Source organism: Sphaerodactylus townsendi, linkage group LG02 (assembly GCF_021028975.2).
Source record: "Sphaerodactylus townsendi isolate TG3544 linkage group LG02, MPM_Stown_v2.3, whole genome shotgun sequence".
Lineage (NCBI taxonomy): Eukaryota > Metazoa > Chordata > Lepidosauria > Squamata > Sphaerodactylidae > Sphaerodactylus > Sphaerodactylus townsendi.
This window is the reverse complement of record NC_059426.1, coordinates 77,777,964-77,795,993: the sequence shown is the minus strand read 5'-3', so window position 1 is coordinate 77,795,993 and position 18,030 is coordinate 77,777,964. Positions and strand designations below refer to the sequence as shown.

General features: G+C 43.9%; 1 protein-coding gene across 1 annotated transcript in view; it reads left to right on the top strand.

Moving 5' to 3' along the window:
- The window catches only part of SLC25A22 (solute carrier family 25 member 22), an 85,564-nt gene that overhangs the window by 23,792 nt on the left and 43,742 nt on the right, over window positions 1-18,030 (top strand). The gene's annotated exons all lie outside the window — the stretch shown is intronic.

Genomic DNA, 18,030 nt, shown 5'->3' with positions numbered 1-18,030 from the left:
TGCTGTGAGTTGGGGCTGTTGCCTGTCCTCCAAGCGTTTAAAACTCTGTGTAATTATTCTGCAGGAGCTCATACATGTCTAAACAATAATCCTGGTGGATACTATTCACAAAAATTGCTTGTTGTGAAATGTTAATCATGAAATGTGTCCAAGAACAGACCTTTGAATCTTGCTGCAATCTTGTGCCCTTTCAAGATCTGAATACTTCTCCCTCCTTCCCAGTGACATTGTTTACTAAACAGCAGATTGCCAGAAAGTCTGAAAGCAGACTAGGGGCCCAAGGGCCTTGCCATAGCTGTGGCCTTGAATCTTTCTGTTCCTATGAGTTGTTGTTGTTGTTGTTGTTGTTGTTGTTATTATTATTTATTCAATTTCTATACCGCCCGATCCCCAAAGGGCTCCGGGCGGTGAACAACATAATATATAAACAATAAAAAGGAGCAAATCCAGTAAAATACAAACATAGGCTCCGTCAATAAAACATCTTAAAATACATAAAAACAGCGGCTAACAATTAGCAAATTAAACAAGAGGTGTCCAGGCTCAATTTAAAAACTCACCCCAAGAAGGGGGGGACGGCAGGCCCCTCAATATGAGGAGCTCTGTTGTACCAGTGCCAAAGCAGGAGCAGTGGGGGGGGGCACCATATCAGCGGCTGGACACTCCAAAGGCCCGGTGGAACAACACAGTCTTACAGGCCCTGCGGAACTCACCAAGGTCCCGCAGAGGGTCTGGACAGTTGGTGGGAGGGTGTTCCACCAGGCCAGCCAGCGCTGGGAAAGTCCTGGCGCGTGTGGATGCCAGCCGCAACGTTGAGGGGCCGGGGAACACCAGTAAATTTGCCTCTGCTGAACGCAGAGGCCGGTAGGGACATATGGGGTGATGCGGTCCCAAGGTACGAGGGTCCCAGACCGCGTCATGCCCTGCAGGTCAGAATCCACCCTTTGAAGATGATTCGAATTCAAACGGGAGCCAATGTAGCTGGCGCAACACAGGCTGGATATGTTTCTAAAGGCGCCTCCTGTGAGCAAGCGGCGCAGCTGCATTTTGGACCAGCTTTAGTTTCCGAATCAAACGCAAGGGAAGCCCCGCATCGAGCAAGCTACAATAGTCTAGCCTGGAGGTGACCGTTGCATGGATCACGGTGGCTAGGTCCGTTTGGGAGAGGAAGGGGGGGCCAACCGCCGGGCCTGACGAAGATGGAAAAACACAGTCCGGGTTGTATGGGCCACCTGGGTCTCCATTGAAAGAGACGAATCCAGATGGACCCCCAGACTGCGGAAGCCGGAGGAGGCCGGCCCAATGAGGCCCCCTCCCACACCAGCAGCTGGAAATCCCGAGCCCCTCCCTCACGCTCCAGCCATAGGATCTCCGACTTCGACGGATTCAGTTTCAGCCTGCTCTGCTGCAACCAACCAGCTACCGCCTCCAAACAATGCTGTAGAGTCAAGAGAAGCTGCAACTGCTCCCTCCATCAACAGAATGAGCTGAGTGTCATCGGCATATTGATGACAGATCAGCCCAAAACTCCGTACCAGCTGAGCAAGTGGTCGCATATAGATGTTAAATAATAGCGGGGATAGTAGTGCCCCCTGGGGTACTCCGCAATAAAGCGGGCACTTCCTAGAGGCTTCATCCCCGCTTTCTACACTTGTTGGCTCGGGCCCGGAGAAACGAGGCAATCCACTGAAGGACAGTGCCCCGTACCCCGGACACGGCCAGGCGGTGGGTCAAAAGGTCGTGATCAACCATATCAAACGCTGCGGTAAGATCTAACAAAACCAGCAGCGCCGATCTGCCTCGGTCAAGCTGCATACGGAGTGTATCTGTGATGGCGACAAGAGCAGTCTCCGTCCCGTGCCCAGCACGGAAGCCGGACTGGAAGGGGTCGAAGGCCGATGCGTCATCCAGGAAGCCCTGAAGCTGCTCCAACACCACTCTCTCAATTACCTTCCCCAGAAACGAAAGATTCGAAACGGGGCGGTAATTGGCCAGATCGCCAGGATCTAATGATGGTCTTTTCAAGAGTGGGCGGACCACTGCCTCCTTCAACCCATCCGGAAAGACTCCTTGCTCAAGGGAGCCATTGATGATGTTCAACAGATCCGCCTGGCAAGCTTTAATGAGCCAGGAGGGGCACGGATCCAGAGGACAGGTAGTAGGTCTAACAGCAGCCAAGGCCCTGTCGACAGCGGCTTCGGAGAGCAGGGAGAACTGGGCCAAACTTGGGCCTGAAGACGGCAAGGGAGCCTCCAGTTCACTAATTGTAGATAATGTGGCGGGGAGGTCCTGGCGAAGCGATGTGATTTTATCCGCAAAAAAGCTCATGAATGCCTCACAGCTAATAACCATTCGGCAAGTTGTGGACCCTTCCTATAAGGAGGTCAAGGACCAATTATAATGGAACAATTGAGCCGGGCGGGAGCTAGCAGACGCCTGACAGGGGGAGAAGAAAGCCCTCTTCGCCTCCCTCGTTGCCATCTCATACACTATCATAAACGTCCTATAAGATGTTCGCGCAGCGCCGTCACGAGATCTCCTCCACACTCGCTCTAGTCGTCTAAGCACCCGTTTCATATGGCGCAGCTCCTCGGTATACCAGGGAGCCTGCCAAACACGGGGGCGAAGAGGACACCGGGGGGGGCAACAGTCTCGATGGCATCGGAGAGCCGGGAGTTCCAGTCCTCCACCTGCTCATCGAGCGTGCCGGCGGGTTCAGGGTCCCGCAGAGCATGCAGGAAACCAATTGGATCCATAAGTCTCCGCGGGCGGGCATAAATCTGCCCCTCGCCTAGACGGGGTTGACGCGGCAAGTCCATCCGAACCCTCAGGGCATAATGGTCGGACCATGGCACTCTATCTATAGAGGATACGACCATATCAACCCCCAGACCAAACACCAGATCCAGTGTGTGACCGGCCTCATGGGTGGGGCCAGAACTTACCAAGGAGAGGCCCAGTGTTGCCATGGATGACACCAGGTCCGCAGCCGCTGTACATGAGGCGGCGTCGACATGGACATTGAAGTCACCCAAGACAATAAGTCTGGGGAACCTCAGTGCCCAGTCCGCCACCACCTCCAGCAGCCGCGGCAGACTGTCCCTCGGTGCGCTAGGCGACCGGTACACCAAGAGGACAGCCATCCTCTCCGAGGCCAACCACTCCAGGCTGACACACTCCAGGCCAGTGATCTCTGGAACAGGGGCAGCCCTGAAGGGAATGGAATCTCGGATGAACATTGCTACACCGCCCCCCCGGCCCTGTGTTCGTGACTGGTGGAGGCACGCGAAACCTGGTGGCGCGACCTCGCCTAAGGCGACGGTCTCACCCTCGCGCACCCAGGTCTCGGTGACGCAGGCCAGGTCCATCTGCTGGGCTCCAAGATAATCCCGGAGCACAGCGGTTTTATTATTAATGGACCTGGCATTAATCAACACCAGAGACGAAGCAGAGGAACCCTGAACCCTGCCACCGCCGTCCCTAGGGATAGGTCGGAGGTCAGAAGGCGAGCGGGCATAACCATATCCCCCTCGCCTTCTATCATATGGCCACCGCCTACCGCTATATCTACCCCGTCCCATCAACACTGGGATCCCCTGCCCCCATATAGGTGCCCCCATTGCTCAACCGTCCTCCCAGACCCCTATAGCCGCACTAATCACTTCCACAATAAGCGGACCCCACCCTACTACTAGGTAGCAAAAACTATTCTAGACTAACCTACCTACTAATTACTATTCATACAGGCTGGGGCTAACAGCAACCAGATATACCTAAGCCAGGCGACAGGCACAAGGTTCTCGCCACCAGGACCAGGTGGGCTGCTGGTGGAACTCCTGTTGTAGCTGCCAGGCCCCACCCCCTGCAGGTGTTTCCAATGGGGTGGGTGGGGAAGGACTCTCACTCCTTCCCAGTGGCAGCAGGCGGCAGCTCACCAGGTGGACTTCTGCTTGGGAGTTCTACAAACATTCAGCTCACCAGGTGGACTTCCGCTTGGAAGTTCTACAAACATTCCGCTTGGAAGTTCTACAAACGGCAGCTCACCAGGTGGACTTCCGCTTGGAAGTTCTACAAACATTCAATGCTTTTCATGGGAACACCCCTCAAATTTAATCAGGTAAATGTACACAACTGCTAATGTAAATGTAGCCAGGCCACGGGATTACAGTCAATGCTGAAGTATCCAAAACAAATGAAAGATGAAAGTTTCAGGTGTGCCCTCCCTAGAGTATGTGCTGATGAAGAGTTGACTTGGGTTTTATTGCCTGTATACTACTACTGTCTGGATCATTGATTCTGTGAATAGATAAAGCCTAGGGAAAGTTGGGAATAAAGTTGTCTGGAGTAGAAAAATAGAATTTTATTCCTGGCTCAGGTTTGACATTTTGAAGTAATGTTCTCCTCTAAAATGAGGGAAAAATACTTTGTAAACATTCCAACTGTTGAAATCAGTAAACTTGATGTTTTTCCCTCAAATCTGTTTTGAAATATTGTTGTATAATGTTTTTTCATCATGATTTTTTTTCTAACAGCAGATTAGAACCAAGAATTGAGTCTTTTGCAGACTAGAATCTTGCCAGTCTGTGATGAAAATACTTGAGGGAAGTAAAGGTGAAAACATGAGGACTTCAAGGAATATGGATGCTTAGACATAACTTTGTTAATGCTTCTGTCTGTGACTGTGTTCTCTGGAACCATGTTTGGGTGGAATTTAAGAATCTAACACATGGTTCCCAGATGGAGCCAGTGTAGTGTAGCGATTGGACTAGGATTTGAGAGAATTGAATTCATATTCCTACTCCACTGTCAATTTTACTGGGCGAACTTTGGGCCAGCACTTCCAGCTTGTGAGGATAAAATGAACAGCCTTGTACTCTGACCTGAGCTCCTCTGAGGAAAGAAGTAATAAAAGTGTAACTCTTAGATTTATGTAATGAGTTTATTCCTTGACTATTGAGCATTTACTTCTGAGTGGGTACACTGGCTCCATAGATTCTGCTTCTGGTATTCCGAGGCAAACTGCTAGCTCATTCACAAATGCCTGGAAAAATAGACACAAATTAAAACGTATGCATGAGGTTGCTGCTTCTAATACAGGTAATTTGCTGTTCATTTGACTTAGAAAGAACAAGGAGTTAGCTGGGCCACAGGGCTATGTTCCTACCCAACATGGGTCCACAGTGGCCAATTCCTCCAATTTCTGGGGGTAAACATGTCAGTTTTGCTTAATGGATGATGTACATGTTTCAAATGGTAACCAACTTCTAAAAGTAACTCTTGGCATCCCTTGTGAATGCCTCAATTGGCCTGAAGCAGGTTCCCTGGAGAAGCAGCAGAGACATTTTCTAAATAAATAAATACCAGCTCTCTGTACTGAGCATCCTTGTTAACTTCAAATACACATTCCAAGTTTTCCTTCTCTGCTCAGTTCCATTTCACTGTGCTGGGCTCCATTCTCTTCACCTTTGGTACCTGTACTAATTTAAAAGGAACAGTGGGAGAGACTGTTGATGAGCCATGCCTTTGATCAAGCATTTTCAGGACAAAGATGCAGATGAGCTTTGTAAGGCAAACTTCTCAACCCTTACTAAAAGCTATGCAGAGGCTGCACTGGAGACCCTGGTCAGGACTTAGTGGTTGACAATTGTGGGCTGGGAATTTTGGTCTCGTTTTAGTGTTTGAACCTTCTGCCTGTGGCCAGTCAAAGCAATATCATTTAAGTAAGTAAATTATTAAGGAGTAAATCCCATTAAGCTCAGTGGGATTTACATCTGAGTATACTTGCCTGGGGATGCACTGCCTGAATGTACTTTATGATCTGTTGCCACATTGCAAGATGTGATGGCTTCTAATGTCATAGCTACAGGTGTACCTGTAGCCAACATGAAATATAATGCAAGCTCCTAAGCTTAAGAGAAAAGTGTCCAGAGTTTCATTGGCTTTGAGGGAAATGAAGTAAACATATGGTCTGCCCAAACCTGAATAATATCATTGTTGGTTCTTGTAAATAGTTCTTGGTTGTGTTAGAAACCACCTTTAATGGATATGCTGTGCCATGGAAGCATGTATGATGTTCCCTGAAAATTGTTGCAAAACTGTTTCATTGTTTAACATTGGGGTGTGTCTTTCCTCTTCCATCTCAGAATGTGTGGGAATGGAGGCTGCAAGAGTTCTTTGCACAAATGTAGGGTCTCCTGATGGCAATTGTGTTCTAGACTTTGGAAAGCTATTCACTTCCTCAGTTTGGCATGGCTTTATGTAATAAATCTGTATCAGGAATCAATATCATGAATGAAGTGATTGATGACTCTCTCAGCCTGAGCTTGTGGAGGTGATCCCAGACATGGGGTTTAGAACACCTAGACTGATTTTAGAGGACTTCAACATCCATGCCTTATCAGAAGCAGCTCAGGATTTCATGGCCATCATGACAACTGTGGGCCTTTGTCAGGTGATATCACGCCTCACATGCTATGTAAGTCAAACTCTTGATCTGGTGTTTTGTTCTGGGCAGGAAGCCTACCCCATGGAGGTGATGGCAGCAAAGAAACAATACTTTTCCACCACTGCTGCATCTGCATAGTATAGACCTGCATAACTGTTCTGGGCTATTGGGCCTATTGGATTCTGGCCCGCAGGAAGAGATGGACTGCTTGGCAGCCTGCAGCTATCATTTTGTGAAAACTGCTCGCATCCAGTCCAACTTGGGCTTTACATTATCAGCACCAGGATCAGATGGCTGCTAGTTACTGATCTGACCACTTGTGTGGCATACCATTCAGCTTGTGCAGTCTGAGGATATGGACAAGATTCTGGGAAAAGTTTGAGACTTACCACCTGTTTGTATTCTCCTTACTCCTTCTGGTTGCCCAGGGTGACAGTGGTGGCAGACTGGGTCCAGGAGATAGTAAAAGGCTCCCTGAGGGAGGTTGGTCACTCCTGCCTTGAAGTGTGCAGTGTTGTGTCCACTCCTAAAGAAACCTATTGTGGGCCCAGAATAGCTGGATAGCTATTCTCCAGTCTCACATGTACCATTCTTGAATTCACTGATTGAATAAACGGGAGCTTACTTCAGACATTCCTGAATGAAGTATATAGTTTAAGTCTATTCCAGTCTGGTTTCAGACACGAAACTGAAATGGCCTTAGTTGCCCTGGTGGATGACATGACCCGAAAGATGGGCAGGAGTTATGGAACCCTATTGATTCTTCTGGATATCTCAGCAGGTTTTCTCAGCAGGATCACCTTTTGGGACTGAGGGAAACTTTTATGTGGTGGTTCTGGTTCTACCTCGAGGTAGATTTCAAAATGTGATGCTGAAGGACTGCTGCTCTGCCTTTGGCCTGTGGGGTTCCCCAGAGTTCCATCTTGTCCCCCATATTTTTCAATCTTGAGAGAGATCATCCAGAGATTTGGGTTGAGCTGCCACTGATATTCAGATAACACTCAGCTTGATCTTGTTCTACCAGCAGATCCAAGGAAGGCTTTGGAAACAGTGAGCAGGTGCCTGAAGGCAGTCTTGGAATAAATGAAGGCTAACAAGCTGAAACTTAATCCTAGCAAAATGGAGGTGCTACTGGTTAGAGGGAAATATCATCCAGGAAATGAGTTATCCCCTGTTCTGGGTGGGGTTGCACTCCCTCTAAAGGAGCAGGTTTGTAGCTTGGAGATGTTCCTGGACCCAGATCTACTGTTGGATAAAGAGATAGCGTTGGTGGCCAGTAGTGCCTGTCAGTAGCTGGTGAGCCGGCTGCAGTCCTTCTTGGGTAGAAAATATATTGCCGCTGTAATACATACACTGGTAACATCTAGATTGGATTACTTCAGTACATTGTACATGGGGCTGTCCTTGAAGACTATCTGGAAGTTACAATTAGTACAGAATGCCACAGCCAGAGTGTTGACTGGAGTGGGTTGTAGGGACCATATCACTCCAGTCTTGGTCCGACTACACTGGGTTTGTCTCCCTCCCTCTATTGGTGTCTCTTGCCAACAGATGAAAACTTTTTTTTGTTTCATCTGGCATATCCCCAGAAGAGGTTTCTGGCCCTCCTTCTGGTATTGTTTGTTTATATGATATTTATGTGTGCTGCCTTGTGGACCCTAATCGGGTGGACTCGTAACATAATTTTTTAAAAATAAATACAATAAATATTCTTTATTAAGATCAGAAGAAGTGCACCTAGGTTTTTGCAAAATCTGGTTCTGCAGTTTTTTTCCTTCATTTTCCCTCTTACGTTTTCCCATTTGGTCAAGTCTAACAGGTAGCTCCAAGAAGGATATCCAGAAAGCTTTCCCAGCTGATTCTCTCAATTCAGACTCACGGAGGACAGCTAAAGTTACACAATGAGAGCTGCTGTTCTGTGTTAACATTATGTAATTGGATAGTTGAACTTGGTTGTAGACGATGTATGTGCCTGAGCTTCTGTGGCTCAACATCCAATGTTCCTTTTGAATTTTTATACATATTAGCAGGTTTAATTTTTTATAAGAGATGTTTGGATTGATTTTTGTTGGTTGCCTGTTATTTCATTTCATTTATTTCATTTCACTTATTGGATTTATAGACCGCCCTTCCCGTGTGGAATGTACCAGCCTAAAGGTAGAAAATAAATGTTTTAATGAATAAGAAAAATATGGGTTACCAATCTGACAGTACGAGGTCAAATTGTAGAGGGGGGTCCCTTTACAGAAGAAATGTTTTATCCGAAGATAGTTGCTATTTGCACATATAGCATTTACAGTGTCATTTCTGAAAGAACTTTGTAATGGAGTGGACTATGATTCTTTGATAAAGCATTTGCTTAATAAGGTAGAACAAAGGTTAATAACTATCCCAGAGCAGGAAGATATTCTTGTCACTGAGAAGTCTTCTTAACGTGTGGATTCTGAAGAGCTTGAAAATATACTGGAGAGTTTGGCAAGTGGTATGTGTGAAAATGTACCAAATAATACTATAAATTATTTAATTTGAATTATATTTCCATAAGAAATAGTCAAGGGCACGTAAGAAGGGTCTTATACCTTTGTTTTGGTACCTGTTGATGAACATGTGTCAGTATATCAAGAGGAGATATTGGAATGATGCTGCCAAGGGGATTTGATGAGATATGGGCTTGGGGGATGGGCCAGAAGATGATTGAATTAAAATATGTCAAAAGGAAAAGGAGAGGATGAGCCTGGACCATACATTTTGTGTACACTGAAATGTTTACTATTGGAATGCTGTTTTGTCCTGAGATGTTGTCACAGTATTGGAATTCATCTCCTCAGATAAAATAATTAATTTAATATGATGGAAAGTATGTTTAAAGATTTGTAACACCGGAGCTATAGTCCAGGAAATTCAGCATGGTCAAACTTTGTCAACTGAGTGTTTCTAGAGAAATTTTGCTAACTGGGGATGCAGAGAACTTTGGCATTTTCTAGACGGACATAATATCCTGGGAGGAAACTGGGATCATACATACTGGGTTGTTTCTATCTCAGTTTCACTCTTTGCATGGCTGCCTGAAATCACGTTAAGACCAGAAGAACTCCAGGTCATTATGCGTGAGTCCCTGGTTTATTTTCATTTTCCATGGCAATGTTTCCGAGCATGTGCGAACATTCCTGTTTTTCTGCCATTCTGATTGGCTGCAGCTGTGGGGTGGGGAACGCGGGCGGTGAGGCAAGAAAAATAAACTGGTCTGTCTCCTGCAGTGTTTGCATGGGAGCGGGAGCGGCATGGGGTTTTTCAAAGGAACCGCCAATTTAGTGGTTTTTGAAAACCTTGAGATAAAGAAAATTTTGCGGGACGGGCCCAATTTAGAGCCAGAAGCCATTCAGGAGTCATGCACAAACCGGGATGTTTCACCTCCCCATCCCAGTATATATGGTCCGTGCGGAAAACGCCTTTTGTGAGGCCAATCCCAGTATTTCATAAACAAAAGTTTAATGCTGAAAACTCAGTCTTATCTAGAAGATTTCACTGAGAAGCTAGAGAAGGTGGCTATTTACCAGAGGATTCTTCTGCCTGAGTTGTATGTCAGGGAGAGATTTTGCAGGTGAGACCTGTTCTGTCATGGTGCTTCCACAATGGGATAAGCCACACTTTATGAATGCTTTCCTGCTTATGCAGTTTTAAGGATACAGTCTTAACACCATATTTTTGTTTTGGAAGCCCTGTATAGGACAATTTTGAATGTCAACCTAGAATTTCTAACTGTCAGTTGCATGTGAGACTTTTCCAACTATAAACTTGAAAGTTGAATTGATGTAAAATGTTTTATGGACGGTACTTGTCCCTCAAAGATATAGTGAAAACCAATAGCAAGTATATTAGAAATTGCTGGACATGCCAAAATATGGATACATCTTTCTATCACATGCCATAGTCATGCAGAAAGGCAAGCAAATACTGGATAAAAATCCATGATCCAATGCAAAAGATTTTAAAAATTAAGTTTGTGATGGATCATAAAATTATGTCATTAGATATATTACCAAGCAGTGAATTATTCAAATATATGGTTATAGCGGCAAGAATAATACCTGCAGCAAAGCAGAATGCAAATAAATGTCCAACTTTGGAAGAATGGAAAAGATATGCAGAGTATAGTTTCATGGCAAATCCTATATACAAAATGGACCAAAATCAGAGTTTCAGGAAAAATGAAGTGCCTTTTACACATAAGTGGCAAGGAGCCCAGATGAGAATAAAAGTAAAAAGGGGAAGATTTAAGAAATAATTGTTTTAAAAGAAGCTTTTTTTGATGAGGAAATGTAGATGAAAATAAATTTAAGAGCTATGCTGAAATCACTGCAATATGCCTTGTATAGAAACAAATCATTAAACATTTATGTAATAATGTATGTAATAAGTTCTGCATATAGATGTCAAATTTACTAATTATCCATAGATGTTGTTCCTATATACAGTGGTACCTTGGTGTTCGTTGCCTTTGGGTTTTGCCGTTTTCGGTGTTCGCCGAGTGCTGAGTGCCATCTTCTGCACTCGGAAGTCATTGGTAGCCTCGGTTTCCGCCGACTTGCAAGGCTACACAAAAGCCGTTGCACATGCGCAAATGCCGTACCTCGGTGTTCACCATTTTCAGTGTTCGCCGACCATCGCCGAACGGATTACCGGCGAACACCGAGGTACCACTGTATTGTCAAAAATAATACATTATTTAAAAGAATAATTTTTAAAACAGAAACAGGAAAGCTGGACACCCTACTTCAGGGACCTGTGAGTGCCATAGTGCCCACCAACACCTTTGCTGGTGCCTACCAAGTGTTCATAGAAAATGGTATGGACCATATGGTGTTCTTGTGTGACAGGGCTTCTGATTGGCCAGGAGAGATCAGATTAGCTGTGCAGATTAAAATAATATTGTTTCAGTTGGAACTGCCACCACAGTGTTGATTTTATTCTCCCCCACTACATTTTCTTTGGGTGCTTTTCAAATGACCCCTTTCTCCTCCATAGACAAAAATTCTCAAAGTAAAAGAGAAGCAAGAATGTTTGAATTTCGGTTACAGAAATGCTTGAGTGCAGCCTGTATGTTGCTCTGATTCAATAAACCAAATTCATTTGAACCCAAGTCTGGTTATTGGGAGGAGGTTGACAGCTGTGACAATAGTATGGAGGATAAGAGTGAACCCTGTGGAGACCCCCAGATCAATGGCCATGGGGCAGAGCAGGAATCCCTCAGTACCAGCCTCTGAAGCCCCCCTTGTTGGTCTCTAATACTGGACTTGAATTTAGCATAGTAGGACATAGCTTTTTTCAAAGCAGGTCTAATCACTGCCTGCCTGAGCATGGGTGAAGTAACCTTTGCCCACAACAAAGCCTTAACCGCTCCCCTTACCCACTCAGTCAGATCCCTCCTGGCAGCTTTTATCAGCCAGGAAGAGCGAGGGTTGAGAGCTGAGGTTTCACCTCTCGAAGAATCTTGTTCACATCCTCGGGCTCCACAAGCCAAAAGGTATTCACATAATCAAAAGGTATCCACAAGCAGGTGCCAAAGCTATGTCATCTGAACATGCTTTTAATGTCTATTTCAGTGGACTTAGACTGGAGTAACTCTATCTAGGATTACACGTAAGCATGTAAGGCGAAAGACATTCTGCATAAGAAGGCCACAGGCTTTCAGGATCACTAGCAAATCTGACATGAAAAAAACCCATGCTGGTGCCTAAAATAGCTATCCATTGGATTCTTAGCATGAGCCAGATCCAATTGTACTTACAAAGAGGAAAGTGTACAAAAAGAATCTTACAAAAACAGTTATCTATGTTAATGGTAAGAGAAGTGGAAATAAAACTGAAGTATGCAAAGCAAAAGAAGTTTGATTTTGCAAACAAATTTGGTAAAGGGTTAGCATATAAATTGAGAAGAGAGAGAAAAGAAAATGGTACAAGAAGACAAGTTTTGAATAAGTGACGATTCAGAAACATTTCATAACTATTACACAAATTATTACTATAATGGCTGTCCGCAAGAAGCCCTATAGAGATGAGAAATGATAGTGTATAAGTCGACCCATGTATAAGTCGAGGCACGTAATTTTACCACCAAAAACTGGGAAAACTTATTAACTTGTGTATAAATCTAGGGTGGTAACTCCAAAGCAGGTGGGGGCAGGGAAGAGCCAGGGTGCCCACTCCCCACCAGTTCACTTCCCCCCTGCCATCTCCCGGATCCCCACAGCAGCCCCAGCCCTTGGCTGCTCTGGCGTTTCCTTGCTTGCAAGCAAGGAAACTCCAGACAGGGCATTCGCTTAAGCAATCTTTGGAGGGCTTTTTGGCACCAAAAATGTGCTGAAAAAGTCGACTTATACACGAGTATATACGGTAAGTGGTTAACATATGACATCTGTTTTCATTTTTTTAAAATAAATTGTATGATACTGAAGGAAAATGCAGCTTTTGAGTTTTGAATTGGCTGGTGATGGTTCTAGAAAGGAAGGCCAGCCTAATTAAAGCAGATGGCTACACACAGGTGTTCCTGTGGCAGTCCAATTAAAAAGCACTTGACAGATGGATCTAGTGGAAGAAAATAACATTTTGAGGGCGGGAATTTACAGTGAAAATTGAGTATGGAGCCGTCATAAAAAGTCATCTCTTCACAGATCTAGTGATGTTATGTGTCAGCATCCATCTTCAGCCATAAAAAAGAATAATTGGCACCAGTTGATGGTGATTTGGGATGGAGCTCCAGCTTTGTCCCAGATCTGTGAAGCAAATTTCACTCACTCATTTGCTGTTCTTTATCTATATAATGGGAACAAGATTGATAAGCCTAGTGTGACGAATGCATTTATCCTGGATTCAGGTTACAGGGTGGAACCGCCCCTGAAAGAGTTAAGCCCTGGCCAGCCCTGATTGGCCAGAGAAAAAATGCAGATACTATAAATGCTGTCAGCGAGAGGGCTGAAGGGTTCTTGAATCTTGGTTCTTGCTTTTTGGTCTTTATGACTTTTTGGCTCTGTGTGAGCTTTTGTGCCCTCGGGTACTTTTGAGGCAGAGTGAAGAGAATCCACAAAGATCTCTCACTTCTGTGGTTTAGGAATAGCTGAGGAAGCTATTCAGTCACCTAATACCCTGAGTTTGGAGGAGAGAGTCCGCCCTCAGGTGTTTTGTTTTGGAGGGAAACCTCCAACAGTCTATAAGTCTGTCCTCCACATTTAGCCCCAGTCTTGGGAGGCCCAAAATCCTGTGGCAGAGAGGCCAAATTTTAGGATTGTGGGAGAGGGAGGCTGTTATGCCTGAATCCCACAGGGTGTAGACTGGGTGTTTTATTTTGTGGTGAGGAACAGCGGACTGAAAACTTTATTTTAAGAGGGAGTGTGAAACCTCCAAAAGAAACATCTTTGTTGAAACATCTATTCTGAAGTAAAATCTGGAGTGAAGTGACACCTGCGAGTGTTCATTTTGTAACTTAAGTGAAGTGCCTGCAACCGTTAAGCATTAAAAACAAACTTACTCTGCAACCGTTAAGCTTGAACAAACCTCTCTCTGAAACCAATACGCTTATTTCCTCTCCAGTTTACCTGAGAAGCCTCTGTTAAAGCCAGCAAATAAAAGTTTTGAGTTTTGTTCAACTTTAAACTCGTTCCAGTTATTTTTATTTTCTGTCTGTGTGTGTTCCCCAGCAAAGGGTGGTGACCGTGAACAATCAGTTTGAGTGGGCTATAGAGAAAAACTTTATATTTTGGTGGCAGCGAAAAGCAGAACATACAAGCGCCTTCGTTTTACACCTAGCATTGTCTTTTGTGAAATAAGCACAGTAAATAATGTTCTTTTGGCATCTACGATTTCAGTATCTTCTCATGGAATACCTCTCTAAACTATTTTTTTCTAAATGACAGCTGAGATTATTTTCTCCAGAAAATTGATGTGTAGCCTGACAAAAGGTATATTAGTAAATGCTTATTTTAGCCCTCCCCTCCCCATTTATTTGTGTATTTTGTAATACGTTTGTTCTTTGGCTGCATTATGTCTATAAATTTGATTAACAGTTAATTACTTGAACTGATTCAATATGAGTGCCACAGAATTTTTGTGCAGAATTCAAATAAATCAATTTAGATTGTTCTAGAGATGTTCTTAATGAGGGGCCTTTGGCCCCCTATATAGTGAGGATTTTCTGCTTCCCATTCATCATAGCTATTAATGCAGAAGCATTTATGCTGGTTACAGAGCATCCATACAGGAGTTTTATGAGCACCTCCCTCTTGTCAGGTGCCATTTCTCCTATATTGCCCCTGCCATGCCACCAGAGTGTTTTTTCTGGATTTTCACTTTCTGTCTTAAACCTGATTTGACACCTCCTCTCGGGAAAGATCACAAAGTACATCTGCATACAATGGGGACATGAAGGTATGCACATTTGGAAGGCCCTACCACCTCATCCCCATTTTTCTTGCTTCAGCCCCTTGCACCTGTCATCCCCCCTCCCATGCCACTGGAGGGCTTAAAGGCTTTTAAATAAATCAGTAATTACTAGATCACTATAGCATTTCCACGTGGTGTAGTGGTTAAGTTCTTGTGCTGCCACTCACACGGCCAGGAGTTCGATCCCCCTGCGGCTCAGATATCCTGGTAGCTAGCTCATGGTCAATTCGGCCATCCATCCAAATTGCTTCATATGTTTACATAAAGAATCCTGTTAATGGAAAATGGTATTTGTATCTAATCACATATATTCAAAATTATTTTTAGAAGATAGAAATTGGTATTGAGATGGTTTGCTTGTTTTTACATGCTTTTATTGCAATCCTGCAATAGAAAGTTTTCAAATTTGACATTTTGCATGTACAGCTGTGCTTGATGTTAGAAGATTCACATGTGTATCTGTTTCCTCATCATTTGGAATCTAGCAGGGAAAATGTGTGAATGTCATCCACTGGGAAGTGTTATGGCAGTTGGGTGTCAAGTGCTATAAAAGCTCTGTAGTGCTTGTTGTACAATATATTTTGTATATCATAAACTGCTATTAACAGTGCAATCATCAAGTGTCAGTCTTTTTTGTTTTAATTGGCATTTGCTCATGCCTAATCCAATTATAACAAGCATAACAGTTGCATATTATTTTCGTCAAAAAGTGCAGAGATCATCTTTGTTCTCATTGCTTTTCTGTCTCATAGTTTGTTTGTTTTTTTACCAGAAAACCTTGTATGTGTCTCTAGTGCCTAAATATGGTTGCAAAATATGTTGGACAGTGTATGGGATGCAGAACTCCCGAGTTCTTTTATGTACACTTAGCCAGTGTAGCCCAGAAAGTAAGACATGAGATACATATTGGCTTGAACCAGACCTGTTTTTGAAAAGGTTCTAATATTTGGACAACATGGTCTTGGGTTTTTTTTAGAGGTAATAGACCTGTTCTTTTGTTGACTGTCTAGAACTAAGAAACTTGGAATGAGCTCTGAAAGTTCAAAATATTATCTAAATATTAATACTACTATTTTTAATATTCCATCTTTCAATACTATTCTTTCTGTAATAGGATTGTTTCCCCAAATTCTGGGGTCTGTCCCTCTTCGTGTGGGAAATTAGCGAGGACAGATCTCTGCATAGCAAGAGGCCAGGGAACTATTGCGAGCTCTTTTCCACTCACATTTACAAAGGTGGTTTTTGCAAGAAATCCGCAGGAATCTGGAGTAAAAATTTAACAATTTTATTATGAAAAGTAAAATAATAAACATACAACCACACAAATAATCAAAGCAGACAGTCCTAGGATATATAAAGAGGTGAGGATAGAGGTCTGGAATAGATCAGGGATTTTGAGGAATAAGGCAATAATTTCCTAATCTCAAAGAGGATTGGTCTGATGAGCAGAGTTCAGCGACTTGTGTTGAGCTCTGATAGAGAGACAGGGTAGAAAGCAGAACTGGGATCAGTATTAACCAGACAGAGAGATGTCCAGGAAAAATTTGAACACCTTGAGCTGGGTGGACAGTCTAGTTATAGGGGAAAAGGTGACTCTTGTTCTCCAGGAAAAAAAATAAGAGAAGGACACTTAGGCTTAATGTTCTAAGAGAGAGTGCCTGGAGATGATTAAATTTCAGAGTGAAACTGATATGATTACAGTCCTGGGATAATGCCAGTGCAACTGGAGGTTAGTCAGGAAACTAGATGCTGGGATTAGTTCTTGGGAGAATAGCTGAAAAGAGAACTTTGATTAAATGAGTTAACATAATCTTTGTTTCACGGAGGCAGCTGTGGTCAAAGTGGGAACCGGCTTTCCCAGGCCAGAGGCTTTGTATTTTCCCAATTGCTTTAGGAAAAGGTGAGGCTTCTATTTGCAGGTAAATACTGGCAGGGGCTTTTGCCCTGACATGTTTCTGTCCTTATTGGAAACACTGAACCAGTGCAGGGATGGCATCCATCTTGCTACTGCACTGCTAGGCCATCTCCAAGGTCGTCAGGATAGTTAGAGGCACTGTTGTCCTAAAAACAGGCCTCCTGCACCAACAATGGTTCTGTCTGGTAACAGGATAGTGTAATATGGTTGCTTGGTTCAATAGAACAAGTGCCAGCTTGCAAGATATTACATCCTTTTCTTTCTCCTCCCTTTATCAGTTTTTTTCCTGTGTGCTGTTCATGAAGATATTCTGCAAAAAGGACTGCTTCTCCTTTAAACTTTGCTTGGTTTTTTACACTCCCTGTGTGCGCACATGGTTGCTTGCTGCACTTGACAAACACCTCAATGCAATGTGAACAGGCAGTTGTGATTTCACAACCTTTCAGCTTGTTAACTTGTTACAGTGAATGACAAAACTGGAAAGATTTTTTTCTCTTAAAAATTAAAAGTGGGAGTGATTCACTTACAGTCTGGATAAAGGGTGGTTTTGTCACTTCTGTATCTGAATAGGTTCTCTCCATGGGATTCAGTGTTTCACAAATGGAAAGAGCTCAATTGCAGCTCACGTAGCTAATGTAACAGGAAAGTTATTTGTAATATGTGTACAGTGTTTAAACAGTGTTGGCACAGATGGTAACATGGTGATATCATTCAGTGACATGGTGAACTCACTGATGTGAGTTCAGTAATCTGGCAGGCCCAATTTATGACAAATGTTCCACAGTGTGTTCTCTTTCCTACATGTTAACCTTCTAGTAGATAGTTCCTTCAAGGTCTTCCTTGTGAATGGACAGCACCTCTCACATGCATTCACAGGAGGATTTAGAGAAGGGGAAAAGAGAAGATAGCCGCATCCTTAGGGTGGACTCAGGGCTCATACCAGGGATCCATTCTATCAGTTCCTACCAGCATGGCCAATTGGCCATGCTGACAGAGGCGGATGGGAATTGTAGTTCCTGAACATCTGGAGAGCCGCAGGTTCCCTACCCCTGGTCTAACCTCAGCAAAATGAACCTCTACAAGAATACCTTTCCCTTTCTTTTGAGAATAAGCACAGCCTGCCCCATGTTTCGGTAAAGAATATTCAGGGAAAAGTTTTCTCTTCCCTTATTATTTTTCTTCAAATATATTTAATTGCAATGGATGCATTTTAATATATTTTAGATATTTATATC